The following is a 6000-nucleotide window of genomic DNA, read 5'->3' as shown; positions in this document are numbered from 1 at the left end:
TCTTCTTGAGAACTGTGTGAATGATCTGATGTTGCATTGATGTTGGTGACATCAATCATTGTGGTGGATTTGATTCCTCTGCTTTGCTGCCTTGGTACTCCTCTTCTAGAGTCATTTCTGGTTCACTTGAATCATCTGTGATCTCTTTGTGCTCCTCTTCTGGAGTTATTTCTGGTTCATTTGAATCACATTTTGTTTCTTGGTGCTCCTCTTCTGGAGTCCAAATCTTCAAGATTTCTATTAACGTGGTCTCTCTGGACTCTTGGTGCTCCTCTTCTGGAGTCAAAATCTTCACGATTTCATTTGACATGGTCGCTCTGGACTCTTGGGTAGCCATCCTCTGATTATTGAGTGCTCTGTGCAGACGAGCTGAGATATGTCAGTCTCGCTGTGATCCTGCACATCCTGTATGGGAATTGTGATTTCTTCGTCATTTGCCTCACATGCAGTGGGTAGACATTCAGTGTCTTCTTGTTGGTTAAATGAGCTGGGTAGACTTTCATAGTCTTCTTCTAGTGGCTCAAATAAGCTTGATAGATCTTCATGGTCTTGTTCATGCATGGCGTTCGCTATGGAGTGTTTGCTTGATTCCATTTTTGAGTCTGTCACTGAGTTGTCTGTGGAGGCTTGCATCTCTCTCTTTGTGGAGGCTTGCGTCTCTCTCTTTGTGGAGGCTTGTGTTGCTCTCTCTGTGGAGGCGTGTGCCGCTCTCTCTGTGGAGGCGTGTGCCGCTCTCTGTGGAGTCTTTCATCGCTCACTTTGTGGAGTCGTGCAGTGTTCTCACTGCAGAGTCGATCTGTGCTCTCTCAATGGAGTTGTTCTGTGCTCTCTTTGTGGCGTCGTCTTCGTCTTGGGTATTGCTGTCATCCAATGTATCGACGATCTGCCATGGCACCATGGTATTGGATGCATCTACCATGAGAAGAGTCGTGTTGAACTTTTCAACCATGTTGCTGATGCTGTGATCAGGATCTCCGAATAACTCAGCCATGTCTGAGCAGTATTGTGCGTATTGTTCGATAGACAAATCCTCGCTTTTTGTTTCAGAGTTGTGATCGTTCTCTTCATGTTCAATGAACAAATCATCATCTTGTGTGGAGGCTGGGACCCTTCGTGGTGCGTGGACCACTCTCTGTCTTGTTGTCAGGCCACAGCATAATCCTGCACTCACGAGTCGGGATGTCGTATATGCTGGGCTGAAGATTCCCCAATCCGAAGAACTCGTCGTCGGGGTCGTCAATGTGCAACACCTCTAGTTACGGTTCGGATTTGGTACTGGGGTAGCTACCTCCCAAAGTGAACTCTTCGTCTGAGTCGTTGTCTTCCAAGACCATATCATCACGTTTTGTGTCGGAGCTGGCATTGGGCTCACGATGTCCAAAGAAGAATTCAAGGTCTGTGTCATAGTCTTCAAGGACTGTATCTCTGTGAGCAGTGCTAACTGCTTGTTGCAGGGTTCTGCAGAGGTTACGTTCAGCTACTGGTCAAATTTCAGGCATTGTGCTGTCGTTCCAGGTGAAAGAATCGGGTTTTATGGCTTTAAAAAATTTTTTGTGTTTTGGGACATTTCACCTTTAAGTGGGCGTGGTCCGGGGCCTCTGATGTCACGATGCATGTGACGTAGTGCGTAGGAAACGATTGCGCATGCGCAGATCAGATCGCTGTTCCTTTACTTGGGGCCTTTTTCGCAACTGCGCATGCGCAGCTTCCCACGCATGCTCAAATGGACCTTCCCGTTCTGTGCGCTCTTCACGCAACTGTGCATGTGCAGCGCCTTTTTCAAGATGGTTGCAATTCAAAACTGCCGTTCGTTGCTGCAAGCCTACCTCACGGTGAGTTTTGGTGCCTCTTTTACCTTTTCTTCTTGCATGTTCATCGCAGCATTCTTGGAACTTGTCCAGGACTGCCTGGAAGTCGCTCTTGTTTTGCCCCTTTTGAGTATTTGAAAGTCTGGAAGATTTCAGCTGCTTCTGGACCCGCGATGGTAAGTAGAAGCTTTCTTTTTTCTGCATCCGCCACACCATCTAAGTCTGACGCTACCAGGTAGATCTCAAATGTCTGCCTGAACCAACACCAGTTTTCACTGAGATTGCCTTGGTACCTAAGCTGCTGTGGAATCGGAATCCCGAACATCATCTTGCCTGGCTGCTGTTGCTGGTTGTCACTGTTTTGTTTAGTTGAGCTATATGGATTTAACAGTCACTCCTGTGTACCATGTTTTGTTATGCTCTTGACATAGCATAACCTGCTTCCTTGATGTACACTCTGACAAAGGAAGGTTCAGACTTGGAGATAGCTTTAACACGTTTATGAAACTATTAGCAATTCTCCTACTTGAATTCAACTCTACTGTTCATCCTCCCTAGCTTCAGACTGATGAACCAGTCTGCTACAATCCACGTGGTGGGTGTGATGTTCAATCAACCCTGTGTCTGTACTCACTGAGTGTCTCCACTGGAAAGAGGAAGATCATGTGTGCTGTGTCCTTATTTTTGGGTTGTTGTAAATCCCCCCCTGTGGTAGTGTCACCTCTGTGTGTGTGTGTGTGTGTGTGTGTGTGTGTGTGTGTGTGCGCGCGTGTGTGTGCGCGTACGTGTGTGTACATACCAGAAAGGCTGGATCGTACAGGCAGATGCTTCCCTGTGGTAGACAGAGAGCCCAGCAATCCAGCCAGACTGAGGTCCTCCCTGCCTGTTTGGCTTCAGCAGCTGCCATTTCACCCCCATTTGAGCCTGATCTCTCAGTCCGACTGGCTGTCTGCTGGCCAGGAACTGAAGATGATAATTTCAAATGCCATTGGATTTGGCAGATTATGTGCATTTCCCATGTTGTAGGTTTCCCAGCATTCCCAACGCCCTCCCACCTCACCTTGCCTTTCCAGAAACCTCCGGTGTTAACTCTTAACGGTGTCAGCATTGCTCAGTTGCTGGCACTTCTGCCGTTGGATAAAGAAGGTTTTGGGTTCAGGTTCCCCTTCAGAACTCAAACAGACAAGTAAAAACTCCAGGCTGACACTACAATGCAGTACTGCGGGAGTGCTGCACCGTTTGCAGTGCTGTATTTTGAATGAGATTAAAATGAGGGCCCTGTCTTGCCTCTCAGGTGGATAGAAAGGTTCCCATGGTTCTATTTTGAGAAGAGCAGGGAGGACATCTCTGGTATCCTGGCCAATATTTATCTCTCAATCAACATGCCCCAAAAATAACGCAATGTGCGAAATTCTCCAGCCATTATGATTCACTTTTCCCACCGACAGCACACCCCCACCCATGGGTTTCTCAGCTGCATGGGGTGGCTACAATGGGAAATCCCAAAGATAAGTGGTGTGTCATGTGAGAGTACCTTTAAGATATGGATGTTTAAGCAATGTACCTTTAGGAAATGGAGCTGATCATATTACTAAAGTGATGTCAGAGGGTGGGGGGAGCTGAGCTCACTTCTGCTTTTGGTTTCAGTTTGAGAAGGCAGCTGGGCATGTCTGCCTGTTTTGCTGAGAGCTGCAGGAAGAAACCCAGAGCTGGTCTGTTGATGACTGCAAATCCAAAGATTATAAATATATTGAATGTAACCTCATGTCAATTTTTTTAAGTTTGAAGTCTTTTGGATGTTTAAAGGAACAGTTTGAAGGATTATTTAGTGTTGTCGTCTTTTGGAGTTATCTTTGAAGTAATGGGTGTTAAGATATTCAATGTTTGTTTTTAAAAGGTTAACTTGAGTTCATAGAATAAACATTGATTTGTTTAAAAAAACATCCATAATTGCTGTATCACACCTGGAGAGTTTGCCGTGTGCTTCCCACACCACAATCTATTAAAAGTTGTGGGTCGGTTGAGCTCCATGAAACACTTTGGGGTTCTGTAAACCCGGACCCATAACAATTGGGGGCTCGTCCGGGATAAAGGTCTATCTATTGGATTGGCTTAGTGAACTTAAAGACAGTGAGGGGTGAGCATATTGTGGTTGTTTTTCAGGTGTGGAATTTTAGTATAAGTGGGGAGTGTGTTGTGGACAATGGCTCTTTCAGAGGCTCAGAAGTTTTTGGGGTGGAGACGGTCACACGCAGTACCTCACGGCCAGAGACTAAAAGCAGACTGTTAGATTTGGCAAAAACATTGCAGTTAACATTACCTGACAAAATGCGAAAAGATGAGGTAATTATGGCGGTGGTTAAGCATTTAGAGTTGCCTGAGATACAGTTTGATTCATTGGAAATGGCAAAAATTCAGTTGCAAATTAAACAAATGGAACATGAGAAAGAATTAAAGCAGCTTGAATACGAAAGAAGTAGAGAGGAAAAAGAAAGCGAGAGAGAGGAAAAAGAAAAGGAGAGAGAAGAAATGAGAAAAGAAAGAATAGCCCTAGCAGAACAAAAAGAAAGAGAAAGGGAGATACAGGTCAGGAAAAAAGACAAAGAGAGAGAGTTTGAACTTCAGAAAATGGCCATGAAACATGACAGTCAGTTAAAATTGGCAGATGTAAAGGGAAACGTACAGTTGGATGATAGTGATGAGGATAGTGAGAAAGAGCGTCATAGTCGAAGACTTGGTGGGAATCTATTTAAATATGTCCAAACATTGCCAAGGTTTGACGAGAAGGAGGCAGAAGCCTTTTTCATTTCATTTGAGAAGGTAGCTAAACAAATGAAATGGCCACAGGACATGTGGGTATTACTGATTCAAACAAAGCTGATAGGTAGAGCTAGTTAAATGTTTGCATCACTACCGGAGGAGGTATCTGGAACGTATGAGGAGGTAAAGAAATCCATCTTAGGGTGCATATGAACTAGTGCCTGAAGCCTACAGGCAAAGGTTTAGAAATTTAAGGAAAGAATTTGATCAAACATACATGGAGTTTGAAAGGCTCAAACAGAGTAATTTTGATAGGTGGATAAGGGCTTTGAAAATAGACCAAACGTATGAAGCTCTCAGAGAAATTATACTTTTGGAGGAGTTTAAAAATTCAATTCCTGATGTAGTGAGAACTCATGTGGAAGAGCAGAGGGTTAAAACTGTGCGGTTAGCAGCAGAAATTGCAGATGATTCTGAATTAGTTCATAAATCAAAGCTTGGTTTCCGACATCAGTTTCAGCCTGTGAGGGATAGAAACTGGGGACATGAGAAATACTCAAGTGGGAAAGGTAAAGGTGATCTGATGGGAGATAATAAAGAGAGTGTACCTCAGATTAAAAAAGAGATCCAGGAGGGTGGAAAAGAAATGAAAAGTTTCAAATGTTTTCACTAATAAACTAGGCCATGTAAAGTCACCGTGTTGGTGGTTGAAGAAAAGCACTGGGAAGGCTGATGTGGTAAAACAGGATAAGACAGTGGGATTTGTTAAAGTGGTAAAGGAAAGCCCAAGTGAAGTGAAGGAGGTGCAAAAGATTGTACAGCCTGATCAAGAAGTGATTGATAAGAAGGTGCCAGATGTCTTTAAAGAATTTACTTGTGTGGGTAAAGTTTACTCGTGTATCAGGGGGAGCAGGTAAAAAAGTCACAATTTTAAAAGATACAGGAGCTAGTCAATCTTTAATGGTAAGAGATGAGGAATTATGTAGTTTGGGAAGAATGTTGCTAGAAAAGGTGGTAATATGTGGAATTCAGGGTGAGAGGAGTAGCGTTCCATTATATAAGGTAAGATTGGAAAGTCCAGTGAAGAGTGGTGAAGTGGTAGTAGGAGTAATAGATAAACTGTTGAGTAATTATATAGCTGGATCGCAGTTGGGAGTGATGCCTACTGTGGTTGATAAGTAAGTGGAAAATCAAAGACAACTGAAGTGTTGAAGGACGAATATCCTGGGATTTTTCCGGATTGTGTAGTAACAAGGTTGCAAAGTCACAGATTAAGACAAGAGGAGAAATCAAAGAGTGAAGATGAAGTTGAAGTGCAATTATCAGAAATGATTTTTGATCAAATGGTTGAAAAAGAACAAGAACAGGTGGAGGATGAGGCAGATATTTTTAGTTCAGGAAAATTGGCGGAGTTGCAACAGAAAGATATAGA

Source organism: Scyliorhinus torazame, chromosome 2 (assembly GCF_047496885.1).
Source record: "Scyliorhinus torazame isolate Kashiwa2021f chromosome 2, sScyTor2.1, whole genome shotgun sequence".
NCBI classification, from domain to species: Eukaryota; Metazoa; Chordata; class Chondrichthyes; order Carcharhiniformes; family Scyliorhinidae; genus Scyliorhinus; species Scyliorhinus torazame.
This window is presented reverse-complemented; position numbering follows the sequence as displayed.